Below are 26,915 nucleotides of genomic sequence, written 5' to 3'. Positions count from 1 at the left end.
AATCACAAGTGTCTAAAAAATTGTCTTAACAACTTAAACAGCATTTTTTAGAGGAGAGCCAGACAGCTAGTGAGATGGCCAACCACACAACCTGTCCTACAAGTTTCTTAAATTACAGACACTTACACTTCTGAATCAGGGTCACATATGGACGTAACATGCAATTCTACGAGGTACTCCTCACTTTTTGGCTGAGTGATGACTGTTAAGATCACTGAAAAGGCACCGAGTGGCTTTAGCTGCCAATGACCGTAATAGAAAAGATGGCCCCAACAAGCCTCAAAACTTAACACACTACCATAAAGAAAAGGAAGAGGAAAAAATGATAAGTGCAATTGGAACACTTCAACTAGAGTAAAGACCTCTTTAGGGCACTTTAACTATCAGTCTGAAGCTTAAAGGGAAAATGAAATAAAATGCAAAATGTTACATGGTGCTTACAAGACTGTACACACCTACATTAGGCAAATACAACAGAAACCTATTTTTGCTGTATTTTGCTTTACATTATTGCAAGCACTTAATTAAGAAAAAATATTACAATAAAAATAGGAAATACATAAATGTGAGTATTTTTCTTTTCATGATGTAAATGGTCCATAGTCTCAATGTTGTTATACTAGAGTTAAATTAGGTCAAAGGCATTATTTAGCGTTCAAAACCCGAACAAGTCACAACTATCAGAAATAATCATACAAGAGGGGACTTCAGTAGCTGCTTATCTCCCATCCCACCAAAGTTGTATCATTCCATATTATACAGCTGCTGGTGCTTTACGCAACTTAGATTCCTACTGATCACTTCCAAGAGATAACACCATCACACACAAACCAAAGTCTTAGATTCATCCCTTCCAGTAAGTGATCCTTTTGTTAAAGTAAAAAAAAACACATTCACTTCTTACAGTTACCTTTACAACTACTTCCAGACAATTCAGACACGCATCCTCCATATACAGATGCAGACACCTTGCAGTCTTCACTACACTAATGTCATTTTCTTTTCACTCCCTCTATTATTTTTCCAACTCCTCCCTGAAATCTCTTCTGTTTAATCTCTTCTGGTTAGAAGAAATAATAAATAACGAGGGGTACACAAAAGAGAACACAGCGTTGTAGGACTGGTCCTATGTGAGCCATAGAAACATGCTACAAACCTGAGAAGAGCTGGGATTGCCATAGGGTAACGTCACGAGCTCTTTACAGCCAGAAATTATATCAGCAAAGTGCCAGTGTTCTGCATGACCCTGTATTGCTTAAGTTTTTCTCTCCTTTTTTATTATTACTGTGCCTGTCTTTGCTTTACCGATTCTAGTTACTTCCTCCAATTTGATAAGTCTAACCAAACACATATTTCTTGTACACGTCCAAGCAGAAGACCCACTTTTCCTGTCAACACAGCCAGATCAAAGCAGCTAACCTATTATGGAAACATCAAGGCCAACACCCTAATAATGTCCCAATTTCTTATGTTAACCAAAGTGGTAAAATTATTCTTAATTAACAACGGGTAATTCAGCAGAAACATAACTTGAAGATCAGTGTTGACAGAAAGTGAAATTTATTGACTCAAAAATATAATGGATTTACTACCAGAAATTCAGCTACTCATCTACAAAATGTTCAAAAGGTATGAAAGTATGTGTTATATTTGTTGAATTACCTAATGTTGATTAAAACACATTAGCTTGGATTAAAAAGGGAAGAGCATTAATTGCTTCAGATATCAATACCACTGGCTAACTGGTGTATAAAGCCATAAGGACTCAGCTGAGTTCTCAAAAACTTGGCAAAAGTTTTTCATAAAGATATCAGTAAACAAGAAACAACAAAATTCACTGATGAAATTCCACATTACATCAGAAAAAAAACCTAAGCAGTATAGCAACAGTCTGAAGAAAAACAAACAGGGGCACAGTATAAATTTAATCCCTAAATCTAGTTATTAGGTTTGACATATACAGATGCAGATGGCTGGGTATACTGATTCTAAATTTAGTACTGCAGATAAATTTATTTCTATCTGAAAAACATCATAAGCAGATCCTTTTGCTCATAAAACTGTTGAACTTTGGAAAATATTAAGCTTGTATCACCTCCCTCTATTCTTGCCCTGCTCATTTCTCAGGCAGTAATAACCACTGAAGCCAATCTCAGCTGTACTTAATAAGTTTCATTTTGGAGTCCCGGCCCCTGATTTCAAACACCGCAGGAAGATGTGTATTTATAAAAAATACACAATGTTGAGTTAATTTCAAAAATCACTGTTGAGATTGTAACTTTTTTTTTCCTGACATATCACTTCCGGGCACTACTTAAGGTCATAATCTGCCTTTGCTACTCACCAAGACTCTTTCACATCAAAATTAGCAGCAATTCCACCCCTTTGATATTATTAAAAAGGTAGCTCGTTCATTACTAGAAACTTCATTGAAGAAAATGTATCTTAGGTAAATTAACATTAAAGTATCACAAAGACTGCTGGCATCTGATGGCTATATCCTCATAGCTCAGATTTGCTGTTCCGATATTGAATATAGAAGGAATAACAACAGACATCATTTTTTTCTGACTCAATTAAAAAACATCCATCCAAAAATACAAAAAGCATGCAGCAAACATGAATCCCCAAAGATTACCCTCAATACAGATAAGCTCAGCAAAAGTAAGCGTTTAAAGTGTAACTTCTGATCTGCCCATCTGCTTTCCCCACTTAGGCCTGCTCTCCAGATGGGAAAACAGGTGAGGTCTTGAATTACTCATATGTCACTCCGTAGTTTTGCCCACACCCTTCTTCCTCTTACACCATCACCCGAGTGTTGTGAAATTTGGATCTCCTAACAGGGATTGCAGCTCTTAACCTTCACACAGCAATAGGTAAAGCTTAGTCCTATTCTATCCCATACCTTGCAACATCTGCCAAGGTGAATTTCTGAAATTCTTCCTGAGTACTGCTCTTTCTGGGTTTAAATACTTTTTATTTTAAAGAAGAAAATATTATATTGATATTTTCACAATCCTAATTTGCAAATTGTTTCAAGCTCTTTTACATTACATTACTTTCCAAAGAAAACACAGTAATACTCTACTACTCTCATTTCCCAAACACAGACTGGCTCACGACTGTGTAGGGCACACAATGCGTTTGCTTCTTTCAGCTGCCCATGTTCACAAAGGGCTTTCACTGACTTCAGGAGATCTTTGCAAAAGTACGTGATGTTCCACTCATCCAAAGCTATTTAAAGGAGCAAGACCTAAAGAAATATTGTCAAGATTCGGCATGATGGATCAGAATACCCTTAGTAACAAAACATTTTTTAAAAAATTAATCAGACTGTAGATTTGATCTTGTAGATGTGGACTTATGAGTGGTAAAGATCTGCCTCTAAATATCTTTCTTGCACCATCAATTAATTAATTCAGCTGCAGACTTATGGTCATCAAAATGGACTACAGCTGTATCTACACAGACATGTTTTGAAGAAACTGTGCTCAAGTTATAACTTGGCTTGGAGTTGAACATCACGAAGGGGAGTCCAAGCTTTTTGTGTTATTGCACATTATGCTTGCCCGGACAGCGAGCAATATCCTGTCAGCAATCCACTTCCCCTTTGCCTTCTGTCTCCAAGGTAAATTGCTGACGAGCCTTCCTGCTTGTCCTACTAAGTTGAGGAAATAAAATATGTAAAAAACATTGAGAAATAGAAAGCTTTTAGAAAAAAAGCCTGCAGTGTTGTTGCAAAACACAGTTTAAACTGATGTGAACTTGTATTATGGGCATGAATTTTCAGCTGCCATTTGTGGATGAACTTGAGTTACGAGCAAAGGTAAGGAGATGTCTGGTACATGCCTTGGCTGCCAGCCAGCGTCCATACTGGTCCCCACAGGGCTGCCTCATGAGCGGGTGTAGTAGTAATGGGAGAGGGAAGATTGTCTGCTTGAGTTCAGGTTTTGTGGCTGCAATTCCACCACTTTCTTGCTTTCAAAACTTGGGTTTCTCGCTGGAGAGACAGGCAGCCCAAGAAAGATATCTCTGGAAGAGCTCTGGTATCCAAACTGGGCAGCAATGGTCAAGGGAGAGGGGAGGGCAAGGTTTCATAGAGTAGTTTGCTTATGTAAATTTGGCTTTTTACACTTATATTTCTATGAGCAAAGCATGATCAGAAAATGACTCCTAAACAGCAGCTAAGTCCTGGCTACTTTTTATGCCCATGTGACTCATTCTATGGGATCAAAGGCAGTGATCCTGAGCATTGGCCCTTTATGTGCAACGGTGATAGCACAAATTCTGGTTCTAAGTAAGCTCACAACTTTGATGTGTACATGGAAAATGCATTTAGGGCACTTTTTAAAGTTACAGAGCAACTTAAGTTGTGTAGACAGAAGTATTAAGATTTGCTCTCTGTTATTTTAGTATGAATTCATAATTTTTTATTGACTCCCCTGAATTTATTATGGGCAAGCCTGGCAGACAGGCTTATTTTTAAAATGTGCTCTACAGTTCCCATTAAATGAATCTATCTTAAATTTTTTTTTACTTCACTCATCTCTAACCAAGTGAACTGCAAATCCCCAAATCAGACTGCCCATCTCAACATGAACTTTTTCTGAAAGTTTCAGTCACAGAATGGCTGAGGCTGGAAGGCACCTCTGGAGACTGTCTAGTCCACCCTCTGCTCAAGCAGGGTGACCTGGAGCAGGCTGCCAAGGACCGTGTCCACCTGGGTTTTTAATATCTCCAGGGATGGACCTCTCTGGGCAATCTGTGCTCCACAAACATTTTTGTAGTATTTGGAAAAAAAACTTGTTTCATTCAGATTCTTGAATTTACCAGCTATCATGTATTTCAGAAGATCTGAAGACACCTGCAAACAGAAGGAAGCATGCTATGTATACATAAGTTTCTCCATATACATAGCTCCACGCCAGGAAACAGGCTCTGTAAAGAAGCTAGTGCAGAGCCTGAAGGCAGAGGCATGGTCCTGGCTGCAGAAACAAGTGTGGGCAGGTCTGCCCTCCCCCCTAGAAGAGCCCATTCAGCCAAAGAAGTTCACCCCCTTGCCAGTCAGCTGTCCACAGTGCCTGCCCCTTGCCCCCCAAACTGCAGTCCGGCAAACTGAGATGGACTGGGGCCAAGGAGGAGAGGCCAAGGGAGAGCAGCTGCCTGGCACATCAACCCTTGCTCTGGGGCAGTTAGGGGAAAGTCTGCTTGACCCTCCTCCTCCAGTCATCAGACCAGAACCACGACCTGGATGGGCTGGGAAGGCTCCGTCCACTCCACGGCCTCTGGTTTGCAGCTATGAAAGCCCCTCGCCAACAGACGCCAACAAGAGCGCTCCCGAAAGCTGGCCACTGGGCACTAACCCCTTCTGTCTCTCATGAAGAAGGCAAAAGAAGGGCTTGATAATGAAGGATTTATTAGTAGGCACGCCGGGGAGAAAATGTGGGAACACTCCACAACTCAGCTGACAGGTTCAATCATAACCAGGTTTGACCATAAACAGTGAACACTGACAGCACTCTGAGCTGTGCCGCAAAAGGAGGGCTGAAGTAAAAAAAACACATAGGCCCATTTAAGAAATGGGCAATCTGTCCTAAAGAGAAAGTAAAGCAGAGGAGAGAAGGAGATGATGCAGCAGAGGGAGGGAAGTACCTTAGCCTAGCTGTCCCCCTCCCAAGTAGCCTACTCCAAAGCAAACCATCTTATCCATGCCACTGGAGGTAGGATGGGGAGACCAGGAGGGCTAGCTCAGGGAACAGCTCAGTAGAGAGGGCATGACCAGAGCCCTCACTCACTCGGGAATTAGGGAATCCAGCACTTCCCTGCCCCAGGCTACACCACTCCCACCCACGCCTAACCTCCTAGCAGAGAACGCACTTCTACCTTTGCAAAACTGTGTTTTGATGCGGGGCCTCTTGAAGAGATCACAGTAAAAGATCCTGCTGCCTCACAAAACATACTCCCACCATCCACTGACTGGAAAGGCATGGCCAGAATGGCTGCAAGCACATTCCCTGCATCCTACCGGCAAAGTGACTGGGTGAGATTCATCTTCCCTGGGCAGAGGATGAAAGCAAAAGGGATTCCCAGGAGGCCTTCAGAGTAGTCTGTAGGTTCTCCCAGAGTTCAATGGAAATGAAGACAGATGCCATCAAGACGATATCTTGTGCAGCAACCTACTTGGCAAGAAAGAAGACTTCATACATTTCAGAGGCTATCACCATTTTTGACAAAGCCTCACAGCACGTGCCAGGAGTCACATACCTATGCAGCACAACTGCCAAGTGTGGCGGCAAGGGAGGGAGATGCAAAAAGGCAGTGGGACTGGGGACAAAAAACCCCCAAACACCACCACCACCAAAGAGCCCAACACTCAATAATGCAGAAGGATGAGAAGACAAAAGCGTAGGGTCTGGTCAATACAATGGCACGAAGGACTCTTGTCACTGACTTATCCCTTTTGGTGGCAAGACCACCCTGTCAGAGGGAACCAGGCAGCAGAAAACTCCAAGGACAGTGCAACCCACTCTGCCAACAGCAACAGTGTGGAGGCTGCCTTTCACATCTGCCAGATTCAGCAACCAGGGCAACTGACAGGACATCCTATGGGGAAATGAGGTTGAGGATGCCATCTCCATGCATAGGACTCTTCAAGGAAAGAAAATGTCTCTAGCATCCCCGTCCTATTTCTCGCAAAGGAGAAAAGTGTGAAGTGTCTAAGGCAGGGGACTTTGGGGTGAAAAAAAAAGAAAAAAAAAAAAAGCTGAACAGTTTGCAACAGTTGAATGCTAAGTTGGATAATCAGGTCTGATCCCTTCATGGTGCAAAGCTAAGTGATTTTCAACTCAGAACTCATAATAACCAGGAACAAATTACTGTTACATGCGTACAATTTAGAGGCAAGGACCACATGCTCCCTGTATTCTATGTAGCCAATGGCATTCCCTCGGATCAGATGTCCCGAAGTTTCATAGTTTCAAATGAAATTATTAGGAGCTGAGGTTTTCAAACATGGTTTTTACTACATAATGCTATACACCCTGAAAAGTGAAGCAGTACCATCCAAGGACTCTAAACCTTAGTTTAACTGCATCTACTCAAAGATATCTGAATCAAGGCTGTATAATCAACCTTAATTCTGGTATTTCTTTTCCTTAGTGCTTGACATTATAACCTTAATCATCAAACAACTTCTGCAGTTAAACAGTTGATCCAAGCCCTCTGGCCCAACTAAGCTGTTTTATTGTGGTCACTCAGAGCACTTCAGTAAAACAAACCACTTCAGTAAGTCACATCAGCGAAACCGGTACAACATAAAATACATGCAGCTCAATGCTGCATGGGAAGTACTCTGTGTTCTGGATGTAATTTTCTCTGTATTTGTAGAAATAAAATTATACTTTAATATTTAATGGAAGTAATTATTTTGCTTTAAAAATGAAATTTGTCACCAATATTTTATAGGCTAATACTCTTAATGTGTATGTGCATGGGCATGTATATTCTGAGTTTATACACATACAACTCTGTACAGAATCTTTCCCTGTTTATCTAATTGGGTTATGTGTTTCACCTTATCTTTTTCAGGAGAATAAACCCAATATGGAAAGTAAGACACCTAACTTAAAAAAGAAGGCTCAAGATAAATCCTTCCATTTCCTGAAGCCATGAACAAAGTTATTCTAAGCCTTACACAGAAATGCTACAGTTCCTAATCATACTTTGAAGCACCTTGCACATAAACACACCCATTTGTTTTTTAAAAGATATTTGAAATCTTTAAAAGAGCCAGGGATAAGTTAATAAATCATGGAAATAAAATTATTTTAATGTAAAGCTAGAAAACAGATGGTATGATGTCACATGAAGACAACCCTACCTGTCAAGAGTTCCAAGGAGGTAGGAAAAGGGACCAGGAATGATAAGATTGTGCTAAAGGCCAGAGGAAAAAAACAATGCTAAAGAAGAAATATCTTTAATTTATTAGTGCTCATTCTTTCTATAGGTCGGAAACCAAGAAGCAGTGGCAGCAGCACTCCATAAGTACAGCTTGGCTCCAGCACATGGCAAGTAGCCGCCATAACCGCGTTGAGAGAAAGAATGCAAAGTCATGGGTGGGAGGCCCAGCATCAACAGTATACTAAAGGAGGCCAAGGTGCAAGACCAAGGCAGTGGAAGAAAGATGTGAAGGTCTGCAAATCCAGGAAGCATGAGAAAGGAAAAGGCCCAGAGTTCAAGAACACTGTATAGATGTAGATAATGAGAGCAAACATGACACATGACTCAAGGAAGCCAAATTGCAATGGTGATGAAAGCAGCTGTTCTTACCCACAGTACATTTTTCTTGTGAATCTTTTAAAAATGGCCCATCCATATGCGTGTCACTAAGATATCAGTTACCGAGCAACTGTCCAGTGATCCAACTACTTCTGTAGTTGAAAAGTACTTTTAATTTTCTTCAAAGAGCTCCTTTATTTTCCTACACCCCAGCTGTTTCAAAGCACATCCTACAGTCAGGCAACATTGTGCTGTACCTGTACCTACCAACTCCCACGAATTAATCCAGAAGGCATTCAAACATCAGTGTTAGAATAGGCAAAAATACTTAGCAGGTGAGCAGAATTAATGATCTTCTATCCAAGACACAACAGCATGCATTGTGTATGAATACATATAAGCAATTTGGTTCTACATGCACCAACTTCACTCCCTCCTCTCCCAGCAAAGGAAAGACTTACATTTTGACTTGAAATTCACTTGAAGAGACATTGACCTTCTCACTGTTTTCTACCTTACTTTTAGGCAGCTTGACAATCAGTCCTTTTATTTCTTCCAATGGAAAACAGAACCCTAATTTATCAGGTTAGGTTCACCAGAGGACACAGAACAGTTCTGCAATCTAGAATGATCACACTGCTTTCATGCGTATAATCTAATTATAGCATAAGAGTATTTGCCATTTTAGCTCAACAGTAAAATTACAATTCGATATATTTAAGCCACTTGAGGATACACAGTAATTTTTTTTAAACTGCAGTTTATTCCTTTATTCTTTGACTAATTTGTTGGTTTAGGTTTCACAGGACTTTTAATTTCTGATCAGCTACAATAGGTCAGGGTAAAATGAGAATTTTTATGACCAAAAGCATTCAGAATTGAACACAGAATTTAATTTTCATATTTCAAAAAGCCATTTTATTTGCTTACAATTTCATCCTGTCTAGTCGCAGGCTGTTACATGCACTCCAGCAGTGTAACCATAAACAGAAAAGGTTAACAACAGAATCAACTTTTCCAACCGATCTTTTTACTTGCATTGTCCCCCTACCATAACCATGTTTAAAGTAAAGTAGTTGTGATGAGTAATGGAAATGATCTCATTCACGTGTTGTGAATTAAATGAGAGAAACAACTTATGCAAGATTCAATTACTTTATTCAAAATGTCCTCTTGGACCACATACAACTGATGAAATAACAGAGATTTGAAGAAACACAATTCTTTATCTTTACGCAGAAATTAAGTTTATTTATAGTCTGTCCTTGATTTTTATAACAAAGGTTCTCATAACACGTGCATTGCTTGTTTAGTTATCCCTGTAAACTATGTGAAATCTTATCTCATCCCTGAGAAGACAGAGTATTTCTCCACTGCACAATGACAAGTTTAAAAAGCATCGGAAACAGTACTGCCACATTAAGGGCCACGTGAATTATTCTACTAACTTCTTTGATGGGATAAATTAACCCAGGCAGACCCCCGGACTAACATACCTATACTGCATTTTCCAGCACAGACTTCTTCAACCACTCAGAGGCCTTACTTCAGTTAAGGAGACAGAAGGAGGAAAGTACCTTTGTGACAGCAGAATTCTGCTGCCCTAAACCTGAAGAGCCACTGAATGGCATTTATGTATTTATTTGAATGGGGCCATGCAGGAGAGATTCTCGGACTGCATACGTAGCCACTTCTGAAATTTGGAAAGGACGGAACAAAGATGAACTGTGGTAATACCACAAGAAATCTTTCCCCATTCGTCCTCTGACCTTTCCTGACAGAAAATTCACAAACTTAGATTCTGACCATACTCTCTAGAAACCCACAGCGTGGATGTGCCGCCTCGTTCCCTGCAGGTAGGTGAAGAGTGCACCAGCAGCACCCCTCCCTTCCTCCAGACACCAGATTCTCATGTGCTTTGGAAATCCAGCACGCAAAAGGACAAGACAGAGGAAATGCACAGCTCTGCATTGCTACCCTGCATCCTGCAGTACAGCTTTGCCTTCTGCCATGACAGCCATCTCCTATCAAAGAACAAGTTAGTTTGCCTGGAAGAAATAGCACTTCCCAAGTCCTACAAGGAAATCCAAGACACGAGGGCTCACAGAAATTGTGCTACCTTCCTTCTTATGCCTTCCCTCATCTCAGGCTATTTACCTGAGCTTCTTTCAAATGCATGCCTCTTTTGCCTTCTTCAACTTTTAGTAATCCACACATCAGTAAACCCGAAAATGATGGAGGAGAGATAATAAGTTCCAGAATTTCCTTTTCCAAGGAGCCAAAATTCCTGGTCTCACCCTTCCGGTAGCAAATGAGATTCTTGCTGGAGGATGTCCTGCCTCAAATCAGGTGGGTTTTTTGAGGTTTCATCTCTTGATTCCCTTCCAAATAGAATCAAGTTTCAAGACAGGCTACACTAGACAATAAACTGACAAACTTCCATGATTTAAGTTTAGTAATCCTTCTCCTCCCTACTTTTCTCTTGGCTGGGATTTTACGTATAGCCGAGAGGAAAAATCCTGCTCATCATCAACAACAGGGAAGCCAGGAGAGGGTATATGCCTACATGCCTACCACAGGTATGTGTTATTCTGCAAGCTTATTTATGGAACACCAGGACCTGTTATCACCAAAAACTTTCTCCCCTTCACCTTAAGAAAAAAAAAATAAAGGAAAAAAAGCTGCAAACAACCATATACTGAACAAGGGAAGTACAATATGCACATCAGAGAAAGCATGTCTCACGACTTCAGATCTCCCACCACTGTAAACTCTTTGAAAAATACCTGAAGAAACCTGTCTGCAGGGTAAGCAGCCTTCAGCGAAAGCAGAATAACTTTTTTCTAAAATCCCCCATTTGGGATGGGAATTTGGAAAAAGCATACATGTTGTCCTCGCTGAACAGGAAATGATCAGATAATAAAATTAATGCTGTAGCATATAAAAGAGTGAACAAAAACACACCCCCACCCCTTTCTACTCAGCAGAAGAACATTCCCACACAGGAGAAGGAGACAGCACAATAAATTTGACTTTACATAATGACTTGGATATGCAAAGAATTTCAAAAGCACTGAACAATTTGGAGTAGCCATGATGTGCTCAACACTAACTCATACAAGACTTGATCCAAAACCACTAAAAATCAATGGGAGATTTTTCCATCAGCTCTAACAGACTTTGGTTTCAGCCCTTTCAGCTCTGAAAATCAGAGTCCACATAGTTAAAAGCCGATGCAAACCACAGCTACATCCTCCCTCTTCCAACATGGAGCCATAGGATGTTTAAATTTCCTCGGAACCATCCAGCAGCAGCACCCTCAGTTTCACAACTGGTACGTCAGGACTAGATTATTCCACCATTAGCAACTAACAATGGAACACCCCAGCTCATCCAAAGGTCACTGATTCAAATAAACTGAAGGAAGGCTGAGGCTAATTTAAGGGTCCCGGAACGAATACGAGGGGTGGTTTTGAGCCAGTTAGTAGAAAAGGGGAAAAAAAGTCTTGTGAGGAAGGAAGTAGGCATATCCAGTTTCACAAAATTCTTTTGTTATTGTGCCTTAAACAGCTGTTCCATGAGAAAATGAAGGGCTGTATTGTCCAGTGGCCTAGTCCAGCTTCTTCACTTTAAAAAAGGCTATATATTTAAATGGTTATATTATTTACAGTCCAAAGTAAGAGAGAGAACTCAAGCCTCTCACTGTAAGGCAAATACTGCTAACTAATGCAACTTCATTGATTATGATGATAGTCTCTTGAAAATTACCTTTTCACTACAGAAATGTCTTATAAAGAACAAACCCTTTGCTCTGGATCTTTTTTTCCCCTCAAATGTTTATGCAGAACTTGGAGCTGGGAACTCAGGATCCAGAAAATCTAGCAAAGTGTCTCAACACCCAAGTAGTACTGAACTGTAAAGGGAAAACAAATCATTCCATAAAAAGATCCCGTCTATCAATTATGGAAACGTATATTTACAGACAGACAAAGTTTTGTAAATAAAAGCTAAATATATTACTGTAGCTAGCAGATGGCACAGTTTGAATGTACGAATTTTGTCTTAAGTGAAAATAATAAAAGGAACACGCGTATACTGTTGATAAAAGTCTCTCCTTCGCCCTCCTGACTCAGAGCTGGTATCTATCGCAGCATTTTTAACCTGCATTTCTCCCTCCACCGCCCGCATCGCAGCAGCGCAAAGCGGGCTCGGGGGAGCGGGGACCTGCCGGGCTCCTGCCGCTCACCCCGACAGGTGCGGCCGCTTCTACCGGCAAACGTCTTCTTCGGGGTGACAATTTTCCCTTCTTTTTTTTATTACGCTGCCTGATCAACTCACCCCCGGCAGCTTTCAAGCCTCCCTCTTCTATATTTAGTTAACAATTAACACATCTGGCTCTTTAACTTCGCGGATTCCTGTTGTTGTTGCTTTAGAAAGTCATATAAAACTTCAATGGATAAACTCTTAACGGGAAAATACCACCGATAGCTGCAAGCATGAATAAATAAGGGGACGCCGGCAGAGGCGCACGCCGCCGGCCGCCCCCTCCGCCCCCCGCGGGAAGGAACACCGGCGGCTCCCGCCGCGCCGCGCCGCGCCGTGCCCTTCCCGTTCCCGTTCCCGTTCCCGTTCCCTTCCCGTTCCCCTCCCCGCCGGGCCGGGCCGCCCCCGATGCCGCGGCCGCGCTGCCGGCGCCCCGACGGCTCTCCCGCTCTCCCCGCCGGTGAGGGCTAAATATAGCGAGGGGCCGGGGAGCGCGGCGCCCCTCCTCCGCAGCCCCCCCGCCGCAGGACGGGGGCACGACCACGGCGGGGGGTGGGCAGCGCCCCGGGACGCCAACCTGCGCAGCCGACACCCCCCGCCCGCCACCGGAGCGCCCGCCCACGCCTGCGGCCGGGGCGCGCTGCCCCCCCCCTCCGCCGAGCGGGAGCCCCAGTGACTTACCGGCAGAGCGGAGCGGAGCGGAGCGGAGCGGAGGGGCCCGCCTGCCCCGCGCCCCTCGCCGCCCGCCCGGGCGCGGCGCGGTGCCTCTCGCCGCCTCCCTCCCGCCAGCCGCCGTCTGGCTGCGGACGTGACCTGGATTCCCCCCGCCTGCGCCGCCGCCGCCGCCTCCCGCGGGGCCGCGCACACGCCGCGCTGCGCCCCCCCGGCCCCGCCCGCCCCGCCGCCGCCGCCGCCGCCGCTCACCTCCGGCCGCGGCGACCCGCCTCGCCTCGCCTCGCCTCGCCTCGCCTCGCCTCCCCGCCGCCCCGAGCGACGCGCGGCGGAGCGGAGCGCAGCGTTACGCAACGCGCCCCGCGGCCCCTCCGCGCCGCGGAGAGGGTCGCCGGGAGGCGGGCGCGGGGCGGAGGGAAACCGCGGCGGAGCCGGAGCCGGAGCCGAAACCGCCCCCGGCGGCCACTTGTAGCGCCGCTGGGGCTGGCGCCCGCAGGCGGCCGGGATCCCCCCGGCTGCGCCGCACGGCGGGCGGCGCCCGGACAGGGCGGGCCCCGGGGCGCCGGCGAGTCACCGTCACCCCTTCTCCTCACGAGCCCGGGCGGCGCGGCGGGGTGCGGGGACGGGGCTGCGGGGGGACCCGCGGCGCTTTTCTGCCGGGGAAATGAAAATCCCGCGGCGGTAACGCCGCAACATGCGGCCGTGGATCGCCCTGACCGAGGGGCACGGGCGGAGGAGGAGGAGGAGGAGGGTTCCCCGGTGGTCAGAGGCTGAAGGCTGCGGCCTCCGTTAGCAACTTTGCCGTAGGCGCGGAGGCCGCGCCTCAGACTGTGGAAGCTGGTACCCAGGGCAGCCGCAGCTTATCGCAAACACGCAGTCAAAGGGCTTTTGGATGGCACCCTCTGCATGCTGCCGGGCTGTCCCGGTTGCTTCCCAGATAGGCTGTGGCGGGCGCGCCGTGCCAGCAGGCCTCCGGCGGGCACAGGTGCCTGGGGGTCCCAGCTCCGCAGGGATGCCGAGTGGGGGCTCTCGCCGTGCCCCCGCACCCCTGGGTTCAGGGAACCTGCGCAGCGCTGGGGCTGGGTGTGAGGGCGGGTGCGCAGGCCACCGGCTCTGCAAGCAGCCGACCCACGCCAGAGTCGGTAGGGGTGAGGTGGGCTGTAACCAGCACGCTCGCTCCAACAGGAAAACGAAGGCTGATGGGCCTCCGGCCGACAAAACTGGGGGGGATTGAGTCTCGGAAACATGATTACTGTGCCTCACCCCAGCAGAAACGCTGCTACTTGCTTGTAGCATGGCAGGCGGTTTTGGGAGGCCGTGTGTTCCCCGGCCTTCAGTCACGCTTGGAAGGATGTGCTAGGGAAAGGATGACAGTGCATCCCTACCACCCATCTCTAATTCATGAGGCAGAGAAGGCCAGGAAGGAGAAGTACCGGGAGTCTCATTAACAGCTATCAGCTTGAGCGAGTAAGATGGCGTCTGAAGTAACAGGCGTGAAAGCAATACTTACTTGAAAGAATAAGATCGGTTTGTTTTTCCTTAAGGAATTACAGGAATATTAAACCCTTCTTGCAGTTATAAATCATTTAATGCAAATCATTTAATCCAAACAGAATTTTTACAGGCTCATGAGGCTCACTCATTTTGCCAAGAGTGAGTCATGTACAAATAAAATGAAACCAACAAAGAAAAGAGCTCTCATACCATGTGTATGTGGGTGATCCTTTGAAAAACTTGTAATTATTTTTTTAACTCTACCACAGCCAGGAAGACAGGTTTGCGAAGCAAGAGCAAACCTTGATAGCTGAGCTGTAGCCCATCGACATGTAGTTTTTCCTTCACCCAGAAAGTAACACAACAGGTCCCTTGTCAGGCCGACAACAGCTACGGCGTGACTAATGTGTCAGCAGCCCCTCAAAGGCCGTGGTTTCAAATCAAGTTGTGTGCTGATGCACTAAGGAAGCAAAAGGCTTTTTAAAAAAAAATGAAAACAATGTTAAGTGATTAATACTTAGTAAAAGAATGCAGTAGGCAGTTAATCCCTCACTTACAGGTTAGTTAAGGACATGAGTTAAACTTCATTCTTCACTCCCCATGTCATAAATATGTGCTGCTAAACACAGAGCACAGCGTGAGCCAGTGGGGTGGTGATGCACTGCTCTGAAATGACTAAAACGCAGGGACACAAAGTCATGTGACGGTGAGAACGGGAGCCTTAAAATGTGTCATCACCCTCCTCGTATGAAACCGATCCCTAGCGCCATTCACTGACGGCCACGGCAAATATTTGTGGATACTAGAGAGGTACGGCTCTGTAGTATATTCTAATGCCAGCTCAAAGCAACAAAACATTGTGCGGATGAGATACAGCAGAGTATCCTCTATGTCACGTCAGCGGTTCCTCTAGCCACCTACTTTTTGTTTTAACGTGAGGACAGATGCTCCCGGGTCCTCACGCGAACAGTCTCCCTTCCACCTGCTCGGCCAGGAGATGATACCACATATGGACTGTAAGTCCCCCATGTGCAGGAGGACAGAAGCGGGGAAGGAATGGGAGGGAACTCAACAGCATTTCGGTAACAAGTCAAGTGGTTGGACTTAGGGCAGTACAGCTGCTCAGGTCCAGCGCGCGGTGTGGACACCGGTGGAGCGGAGGGCCCCTGATTTAGGCAGTCCAGGACGCTAAGCCCTCTCTGACTTTCTCACTATCAATGGCCCCCACCGGTGCCTGAAATACCAGTCCAACCTGGCAGAAAGAGAGAACCTCTTCTTCCCTTCAGGAGTTTTGAGGGAATCTCTGCTTGCCTCATTGCTACCAGGGATGTGCTGTGTCTACCATGCGTTTACATAAACTCTTTCCTTACACAGAGATCTACCATGAGGCGGGGTTCAGGGCATGCAGAAGAGCCTCTGAAGCCCTGCACTGTCTGTCCTGCCTGACCTGGAGCCGGTACTAATGAGCGAGGGAGGAGTGGAGGGAGGGAGCACATAGTTTGTACAGCCAGGAAAGTAATGACAACATTTTCCTCCTCCCTGAGAACAGAAGTTCAGGTCATCTACAGGCATAAGCTCTCACTACAGCAGTTACCCACGGGCTGTGACTTTGTTCACAAATACAGGAGACAGAACCTTCCTCTAGTTAAAAAGCAACCTAACACCAGCCTCATCAAATGACCGAGAGCTGGACCAGGAGTGCATAGGATGTAATCCAGCTCTGAGATGAGCTGGAAGAGAATCTGTATGTCTTTCAGGGCATAAGGCTCTTGTCAATGAAACAGTATTTTTTCTTCTGCATGTTAATGCAAAGACATAACTTGGTACCTTGGTGGATTTCAGTTTTTATCCCTTATTGCTTTCAATTTGCTTTTCCTCCGAAGTATTTTTTGTCTGGCTTTCATACTTTGGGGATGGGTAGGCAAAGCAGAACTTTAGTTCAGCTGGGCTTTCTAATTGTAAGGGACATCTTGCATCTGCCATTGACTGACAGATTTCCTTGTCACTGGTTCTTTTGACAGTATTTCCCTGTGGATCTTTAATTTTCAAATGGTTACTTGGCAAATCAGTTCAGATACAAATGACTCGTGTTTCTCAGAAGTATTACACACCTCATCTGTTCTCTTTTGAGGAGGGGTGTTACTAATTTGTTTATACACAAGCAGGCAGATAGCACAGGCAATGAAACACCAGCTAAGGAAGCAGCTGAATCACTCGACCACCTAGCACACATTATTTGGTGGACAAAGGGAGCCCCTAAGCACTTTCTGAAGGAAGTTCTTATGAAACATTAAGGTTTTCTTATTATTTGCAATTTCTCAGCCCTCTTATTTCCTCAGTCCTCTGAAATAGCATCTACTGCACTGCATGGGAAAATGGCGATTGAAGATGTAAATAAGTTATGGTAAAGCAGCAGAAAGCGTCAGCAGTATAAGCTCACACTGGAGTTTGCTGACTAAATGAGAACCTCACCTTTTGGCGGACAAAGGGAATCCAAATCATTTTGTTTTAAAAACCTTACAAGGAATGTGGAAAGCGGGAAGTGTACATGTCCCTTTTCATTTTTCAGACTACCAGTTGTGAGCCAGCACAGCAGGAAAGCATCCTGTGTGGGTCCTTCTTTAAATCACCAATAACCGGTGCTTATACATATAACAAAGCCACCAGCATTGCATGAATACAATTACTTCAGATTAATTTCCATTTATTATTAATGATAGCTGAGGCCAATCGTCTCTAAATGCCATGAAAGACTTCCAGACATTTTGGTGTTAACTGAAGGTATTTGGCCAGCATCCTCTAGTCTTTGTCTGGGGCAAACATCCATTTCCTGTGAAAAACTGATACTGAATCACTAATACTGTATACTGTTTAATTCTTTTCCTCTTCGATTTTCATTTTACCATACAGTGTAATATATGTCTGTTTCAAGGCTTCTGGGGAACCTAAAAATAACCTAATGTAATAATACTTTGTTTTTGCACAGAGATCCAGTTCTGTTCTGCCGTTGGAATTCAAGGGGAACCACAGAGGATGTGTGAGAAGAGAAATGAATGAAAGTCGAGACAAATAGGAAAGAAAAATAAATACCAAGAAGGAAAGCAAAAAAGAGAGAAACAAACCTAGAGGCACAATCTAACCTCCAATGCACAGTTCATATCAGTTTTTGATTTTCCATGCAAGAGCACAGCAGGGAATTTTTTTCAAGTTATGCAGGGAGGCACATGGCACAGGACATTACTGCTCGGTCCACAAAACCAAATGAACAAGGGCAAAAAAGTCTGAACTGAAAGCAAAAAAGCAAGATTACATTATCACTGAAAAATATTTTTAAGATCTGTGTTTCTAAATTGCAACAACAATGTATTGGAGAAAACAGTCTTAGCCCTCCTACGCTGAAGCAGGCTTCTAGACTAAGTAGGAATTTGTGCATATTCTCCTTTTTATTGCAAAATCTGCTTTACTAAAAAAGGCTATTTGGACTGTCATCAGAGGATGGTGTGGAGGTTCAAGAAAGTTCAAAACAGATCAGACTATTTATGGTTGATAAGTCTATCGATGGCTAGTAAACATGATGATGCAATCCAGAGAAATCTCTGGCTCAGGAAATTCCCATCACCTCCGACTGCCAGAAGTTAGGAAATCCTACACTGGCCTTATTTCTTCCAGCCTTTCCGCAAGCATCCTCTACTCGTCAGAGTCAGTCAAAGGCCACCAGGCCTGATGGGCTACCAGAGTAAATAAAACCGGTAGTTCATACTTCTTATGCTCTGAAGAGATGATCAAGGCCATTCCTGCTGCCACCCATGATGAAAATTTTTATGATCCAAATCACGGCTCCACATCCCATAAAAATCATAGTGGGCCTAGTTTGAATTTCACAAAAATACACAGCAAAAGCAACTCCACATGAATAAATTAATATGAATGACAAAACTAGATAACAATTGACAGGCTTCATTAGCTCAGAGCTGTGCCTTTTCCTTCATGCTGAATGGGATGGACAAAGGGTGAGATGGACGCACCAGTAAGGACAGCCCATCAGGCAAGAAGAAATGGCATTTAACTGACCTGCAGAAAAGTCTCTAGTCTGAAAGGGTGGGACAGCACCAAAGGCGTTGCACACAATTCCCTTTCAGTAGTGTGTAAGGGACATCTCTTTCAAGAAGAATCAAAGCAAGAGTGAATGCAGCTCTGACAGAAGGTAGAGTGGGAAGATGACTAGAAGTCCTGTTGAAACCAGATCCCTTGTCCCAAACCACTGCGGTTTCAGTTAAAAGATTAGGGCTTGGAAAGGCTCCTGCAGTTGGAATAATTATAACTGGGTTACTCTGAGGGAAAGCTAAAACCCACTGGGGAGAGGCTTGATTTTGGAGGCCTGACAGAAGCAACATCTTTGCAAGTCCTCTCATTCCTAATCTAAGACCATATGGAGCTCAACTGCCAGGTGGGTGGGTGTATTAATCGAGGGAACGTGCAGCTCGTTGTATTCTAAACCAATTTGTTCTTCATAAGTGAGCATTAGTATGGAAAACATAGCAAGAAACAGAGATGCTGGGAAACAACCTCCACCTCTAAGTAAAAATAACAAAAACCAGGAACTGAGATTACATCTCTCTACTAAGCTTAGAACAGAGCGTAGAAGCCTGGTATCTCTTCTCTGGAGAAGATGAGGACATCTACTCGTTTCAGTAAGTGAAAAATGTAGAATAACGCACTATCATCTTTCCATTCATTCTCCATCTCTTGCTTCCACAGTATTTTACTAAGCTTTATTTTAGCAGGCCTAAAACATGGAGTGAAGGAGATCACTTTACCTCTTCATCCTGAATCCAGTCACAGTTGGATTTCCGGAATAATTCAGAGACATGCACAGAGTTTTCACTGAACTATTTTGGTTCCTAAGTTCTCTTCAAAGGTATGGAAGAGAAATACTACCATGGTGCTAGCAGAAATGCTATAATGGTATAGCGAATGGTGTAGTGCTACAATTCTATTATTTTAGAATGGCTGTTGCCATTTTTTGCTCCAAGTGTAGCACATAGTGTAGTATATATACCTGCCCAGTGTAATATATAGCGCTGGTACAGTTCCAACAGTCATATTTCAGAAAAAGCCAATTTAAACACGATTTGCCTGACATACAAGAGGAAGGCGTCTTCTGAGTGTGATTATGGGCTTCATGTTGTGATACTTATGCTAATAGTACCTGGAAAAAGCAGTGTCTTCCCCTAGAAAACCTGATCTGCCAGGAATACCAGAAGATGCTTTGGAGGCCAGTTTGAAAAATCTCTCTTTGTAGGACTTGCCAAGTTTAGTCAAAACTCTGGCTTTTCAAGTGACATTACCCAGTATAAATGTGCCGCAGCAGAGTGGCAGTGTTACCCAGTGCACATCAGCCTTTGCAGAGGGAAGTACTTCAGTAAAAGCTCTTGCTTGATTTCTGAAGAGTAAGTAGAGCAAGTCATAGCAAAGCACTCGGCAGTGCTATACTTTTTTACAGTTACCCGATCAGCCAAAACCTAATAACATGGAAACTAAAAAGCTAATTATGACCCAAATGCAATGAAAAGTATTATGGAAAACCTACAGATCCCACCTGGTGCACTCAGACTCACAGCTAAAAACTCCTGGAACAAATTAGAATCTGGCGCTACTGTAATAGCTGGGTATCTCATTTCTTTAGGATACATGTGAATGAGCAAAACATGAACAAACAAGCAATGGATGAGACAGACAACTAGCTAATTCCAACATGCAGGAACGTCCTGCTTGTTAACTTATCCACTCTAGTCAGCCCTCTGACTGTAGAAAAAACTATCTGCCAAATCTATATTCATGTACCAGGGCAATAAACAAATTAGAAATGCACAGAGACAGGCTGAACAACTTGCACGTTGTTTTTAAATTATCTTTATAAAAAGAAGAACTTGGGGAGGAGCTGGGGATGATTAGAAACTGATGATGGCGTATTTTCCATCCCTGCTTTTCCTCCCTCCAAACATATCACTTCATTTCTTTCAATTCACTAGGTCTTCAGGCACACCAAGAGCAGTCATTTGTTCTTTCTAAAGACTTTTCAGAAAGCTGGCACTTGCACTTTTAGCACCGTGAAGAGGAAATAATCTTTTGAAGAAATCTTACCTGTTGAAACCACTTTTTAATGGTCTAATGATTTTTTAGAAACAACTTGAATTTTGCCCAAGATGTAATTACAAAACAGAATGAAAGTGCTTCTCCACCCCGGCTACAGAATTCCTGATACAACATGATAATCATCTGGAGGAGATCCTCTAGAAAATATGCGTATTTACTGTTCATTACAGTGCCATGTTTCATCGTTCAGCATTAAAAAATGGCCATTGATAAAATAGCATTCATTGGTTTTATAACAATTCCAGTTCAAAATCTTCTTTTTGGAACTCTTAATTGATCCTCCAAATGAGCTTTATTAATCATTGATGGAAAACTGGCAAAATCCTACCCCATACTTTGGCAACCTTTCAAAATGTCCAATTAGGTCAAATCAAGAAAGCCCTAGAAACCAATTACAGCAGCACTTCTAAGCCAAAAAAAACTCCCTGTACTCTGAAACAACTGGAACATTATAGGTGAAAAAACCAAACCCAAACCCTCAATCACAATCTGGTTATGTACCTGAAATGCCACCTCCATAGAAATGTGCCAAATAGCCACTCCTTGAACCACATCAATTAATGATACTTGCTCACCAATTTTCCTTCTCGGTGTCATAAATGTCACCAAGCAGTTCACCGCAAGGAACAGCGCCAGCCAGTTCCTTAATCTGTCAAGCGAACACTCGCTCCCCTTCAGAATTTTTCTATGCATCTCATCTTCAGCACTCTGATTTCGCATATGTACAAAGTCTTCACCTTTTATATGAGTTTCATGTGTTCCGTATCTCACCTGCATGTTTGTACATTAACAAATATGTTGACAATGTGATAAAAATAATCTTGGCGGTGAGAACAATAGCGACCTTTATCTAACTTCTCAAGAATGTGATGTTTGCTTCTGCAGTACTACTGCATGTACAGCCATAGGTGCTGGTGGGCCGTTTGAGGTATGTGTCGCTGCCAATCCTAATCCCACCACCCACAGTTAAGACTTAATTAGGACTTGAAGATGCCAGAGGGAGGCAAAACAAACAAAAATAGCATTTTAATTAACTGTAAACAATAATTAAAATTCTGCATTATGTTTAGCATCTGCACATTTCTAGACTTACTGCAGCGAGTCTGAATCTAATGAGATCATCCGACTAAAGCCCAGAGGACTGGACAGATCTCAGATCCTAAGTACATCTCCTATTGTATCTCAAAACGGTAAATAATTCATGCATCCTTACTGTGAAGACCAGTAATTAAAAATTTAAAAAATGAACTAAAATCTATATACCTGGCCAGACTAAAGAAGAACAAAATGTACACAAACATAAGCAGGTTTCGAGTTTCCTATTCCAGATGTACACTTGTTCTGCAATTTCATAACACAGTGGTCCCCACTTCACTATACTTAGTTATTTAGTTGGTTATTTTATAATTTATTTCTTTACTTATTTACTGTTCCCTTTTACTTTTTTATTACCCTGCCATTATATTAGCAAAGGTAAGAAGGTGGTGTTATACAACATTCTATTGCCAAAGTCACGAAGTTACTTCCAACTTTTTCCACTCTGATGCCCTTTTAATTACAACGGTGAGACACAGAACCCTCCAAGTTTCTTCCTATCTATTTTAGTCACTCGGTTTTCTCTGCCATTTGATCTTCAGCTGGCTAGTTCACGAATTGGATCTCATCAGTTCATCTCAACTCAAAGTATTACATTCCCTCAACTCATGAAACGGTCACCTGTTGTTCAGAAGTCAAACCTCTCAACAAAAATCTCCTTACCTTCACCAGGAGGACAGGTAAACTTCCTCAAGTTTTACTTTACCATGAGCTTGATCAAGGGTACCCACCAGGACCTAGCCATACAGAAGAAAGTCAAGGGTTTCTTTTGCACCCGACTCTAGAAACCTGAAGCAAAACATCTCTCTGAAGTAACCATGGGGCTTTTGTATTCTGCCTTTTTCCAAAAATGGCTAGACCGAACCTCTTAACATATATTAACTACAGCTAAAACTTTAATTCACAGAAGAAAGATAACAAAATTCGCTATACCATTTATATAATGCACTCAGTACTACAGCCCCCAGTCTCTCATTTGAATTACAGCCACCACGTGGCAGACATTTGCAGGGTTTTAGCTAATACGCCAAAAGCTTTGCGTGGATCCTTTTCTTCTTCCTGTTACCTATTTACTAATCCATTTATATACAAAACAGGAAATCTTCAGAAGATTCTGCACACCTCTAGCCCAGCTTGAGTTTCATAGTTCCTCAGGTTTCATAGGTTCAGAGGTTTCATATATTCGCCCTTAGATTTTACTAAACTCTTAGGTACAGAAGATTAACTGATTGGGAATTATATTAACGTTTTCACTTCCATAGCACATTTTTTTGAAATGCAAATTGAAGAATTGTAACGGAAGTATTAAGAACTTTATAGAACAGTAAAAACAGACTGGTATGTATTCAGGAAGCCAAGGTCAGACCCAAGCATAAGATCTATGTCAGGATGTATCCTAAGGTAAGGATATCTTTTGTTAGAATGACTGCCATTATTTATGACTGATTGCAAATGTGGCTGAATTGCTTTGTTGACCTGGAAAGGTCAGGAGGTTTACTCCATACATTTTGGTTTTCCTCTTGTTTTATTTATGCCACGACTTTTCTTAACTGCCTATATTCTCGTAACTGCACCACTTTGCTACTTCTGTCTATCTACAAAATCTTTCCTTGCATTTTCCTTTTTATCCATGGTTTATTTTTTCTGTTACAATGGCAAACACCCCATTAAAAGTGCTACATTTCCTTCGGGTGGATGAAGAAACCAGTAATTGCCCCCCTTTCTTTACACAAAACACTGTTTTGCCATGGCCTAGAAGGCCCAGCTTGGTACAAGATAGCTGCTCCCGTGTCTGAGGGACATCCTGAAACAGACCATACCTCATAGTTGCGTACGTGCTGCTGTACAAGAGCTGCTGAACCTAAACCGTTATCAGAGTCGCTCCTTCTGGTTGGTAATACTTTCCAGGAAACCACCTCACCATCTTTTGCTTTTCTTTCAGATTATTATGAAATCTGTATTTCCTATAAGTGCCCTTGGATTGCAGTGCCCCATAAGGGAGTTTCAGTTTTTCCTCCTTAATTTTTCTGGCCTTCCCTCTGACATCCCCCAGTTGAGGCAGATTCACCATTCTGTATTGGCCCTTTTCCTGCTTAGCCCTTTCTCCTTTCCTGGAAAACCAGCCCTTAGCACATTCAAGAATTTCTTAGGTTTCTCCAGTGCATCTTCATTTGCCCAGAAAACCAAACAGTAAGATCTCAGGGTCTGGGGTTCTAGTTTTACCTGCCATCCACATAGCAAAAGTAGGCCGCAGTTCCCAAGGACAGAATCAAACTCTCCAGGAAGGTCTGTAGCAGTTCAGCTACCAACTTACGCTCTGTGTCCCGCTCTCTTTTTCTAATCCTTTTCTACAACTTTTCTACAAGCTACCTCTCTTCTTGTGCCTTATGCTGGTTGATCTCCAGATCTCAACAATTCATGTGATGAAAATAAATGTATCATCTCATCTCTTCCATCTAAGCTGCTTTCAGAGTAATACTAACCTGTGTCTTTTTTGTTTGACTCTTCTAAGCTGGTCAGCTAACTCCAGCATTACCTTCTGAAACGTTTATTTTACCTGGAGTGCTTCAACTTCTTTTTAATAAGAGGTCTCTGTCATTATCAAAGACATTTTTTTGGATTTCATTGTTTTCCCCGGTCTTTTTTCTCAAAACTTTTCCATTTCAGCTTTTTCCATGAAAACAAAGCACTGTTGTATTAGCAGGTTCCCTTTCTTTCTTCTACTAGGCCTCTTTTTTTTTTTTTTTAAGAGATTTCCTCTTTAAATCTGAGACAATATGTCTTTCTTTATTTCCCTAATAAATCCTGATAATATTTCCCAAGCCTTTTTTACTAACAACGCCTTCTCATTTATCCTGTTCAAGTTTTATCTCAACTTCTCAGTGTAAGTTTATATTAGAAGCTGTATATTTTCATTTTATGTTTATTGATTCAATGAAAAAGACCAAGACCTTAAACTTTTCCAGCCCAACGTGCTGTTGTGCTTTGAATTCTTAACCAAGTCTTACTCCTTTTGGAAATCTTGCTTGTATAGATAGACTCTACTAACGTTTTTTAATACTACATGGTATCTTCCTGCTTTCCTTTTCAACTGGTTTAGTGCCTCAGTCTCCGGCACTATTTTCTTTCAGGTATAGTTTCTGGGAAAAAAAATCTTTAACATGTGAAAGAGCTGTCATCTGACCATCCTATAGATATGGTCTACAGTACTTTCTTTTCATCGAGGCTCTTTCTGCTCTTCACCGCCTCCTCATCGCTCCAGGGCACAGCCAATCCTTGCTGCACGACCTATGCAGAGCATCCTGTGACGACAGCAGTCACCTCACAACATACAGCAATATTTGGACCCAGAAAAGCCCCGATTTCCTTACCAGAACACTGCTTTGCTGGTCATACAGGGACATTTCGGTTTTGGGGTTTTTTTTTTGTGCCCAGAGGTGCTTTCCTACTCTAATAATCATAAATTAATCTCAGTTCTTTATCACAGCCATAGTAAGCAAGAGCTGATCCTGCTGTCCTTGCAGCTGACAGTATTTTGCAACTGTTTTGGTGAGAGGAAGCTCTGCCCCTAACGGAGGAAGATTGCACTATAGCAGAGATGCAAGACAGAGAGCAGGGACATGCAGCCTCTTCTCAGCTCTGCCACCTGTTGCTGCAGGACTTAGGATAAGTTTCTCCATATTCCTCTGTCTTGTATTCTCCACATCATGGGTATTCTGTGTTAGGCTGTTTACATCTCTCCTGCAGAAGCATCCCACAGAACACGCTATGCAACTGTGTGTTTTTTCCATAAAGTATGGGGTTCACATGACTAGCAGGCCAGTAGCGCCTGCTTTTTTAACAATATTGGTTAACTGTCCTTCATAGTCACAAGTACATTTTACAAGCAGCGTTACTACGTTCACAGAGAGGTTCTTACAATTTTTGTCGCCATTTGTCAGCTGGTCACAGACTATGATCTGGAATGACAACCCTACACGGACATTGCCATCCGTGACCTGAGCGCCGTAGCGCTCCCCAGCCATCTCCCGTGTCACCAGCCCAGCAGAACCCAGCGCTCCGGCACTCACCGCCCAGAACGAGCCGCCCGAAGCCCCTGGGAAGCAGCCCGGCCCCTCCTGCAAAGCCTCTGCAGCACCCAGGGGTGAGGGAAAGCGGTGAACTCTGCAGAACCGACAAACGCGAGGGAGCCCTTCCTGAAGCCTACTATTCTTCCCGTGTAACGAGTAAATACATCTGATAAACCGAAGGTAAACCGAAGGGCCGGGGGACGCTGAATAGTTGAGGCTACCCCTTGCAGCTCCAGCCCGGTCCTGGCACCCGCGGTCAGCGCGGGGAGCCCCGGGGCCGGGAGGGGAGCCCCGGCACGGCTGGGAAGGGGAGGGAGCAGCATTCCCCGGGGGCCGCATACCGGGGCCTCCCCGCCCCGGCGGCAGGCCGGGCCCCGGGCTGCGGGGGGGTCCGGCCGCCCGCATCCCCGGCGGTGCGCAGCCGCCCCGGCCGAGCGCCGGCGGAGGAGCGCGGCCCCGGGTCCCGGCCCGCCCCGCCTGCGGAACCCCCGCGCGGGGCTTCCCCCCCCCGCCCAAGCCCGCCGCCGCTCCGGCCCCGCCGGCCCGGGGGGCTGCCCCCGGCCCCGCCGCTGCGGCCGGGGGGCGGGGAGGGTCGCGGGGAATCTCACCTGCCACAGGCGAGCGCCGAGCGGGAGGCGCCGGGCGGCCGCGGCGCTTCCTGCGGCGGGAGGCGGGCGCTGTCCCCGGGTGACCCCGCGGGGGGGTCGGGGGGGGGCGGCGGGACGCGGGGCCGGGCCGGGCGGGCGGCCGCCCCTCCGCCGGGGAGGGAGGGAGGCGGCCGCAGCGGGGCGGGCGCGGGGAGCGGCGGGGCCGAGCGGGGCCGTCCGGCGCGGCGGCGGTGGCCGGTGACCGCCCCGGCGCTGCGCGCTGTCATGGCAGCGCGGCCTG

The 26,915-nt window shown here is 44.6% G+C and overlaps 1 protein-coding gene across 5 annotated transcripts in view; it reads right to left on the bottom strand.

The window, feature by feature from the left end:
- The window catches only part of THRB (thyroid hormone receptor beta), a 179,736-nt gene extending 153,086 nt beyond the window's left edge, over positions 1 to 26,650 (bottom strand). For 2 of the 5 annotated variants that reach the window (XM_064444259.1, XM_064444263.1), the window contains exon 1: positions 13,465 to 13,711. The gene's annotated coding sequence lies outside the window, so the exon portion shown is untranslated. Of the gene's footprint in view, positions 1 to 13,221; positions 13,395 to 13,464; positions 13,712 to 26,635 lie in introns of those variants that run through there. The other 3 variants (XM_064444258.1, XM_064444262.1, XM_064444265.1) reach the window with 2 other exon arrangements.
- Between the last annotated feature and the right edge of the window lie 265 nt (positions 26,651 to 26,915).

Source organism: Phalacrocorax carbo, chromosome 2 (genome assembly GCF_963921805.1).
Source record: "Phalacrocorax carbo chromosome 2, bPhaCar2.1, whole genome shotgun sequence".
Taxonomy (NCBI): Eukaryota; Metazoa; Chordata; class Aves; order Suliformes; family Phalacrocoracidae; genus Phalacrocorax; species Phalacrocorax carbo.
Note: the sequence above shows the minus strand (reverse complement) of the source record. Positions and strands in the feature narration are given on the sequence as shown.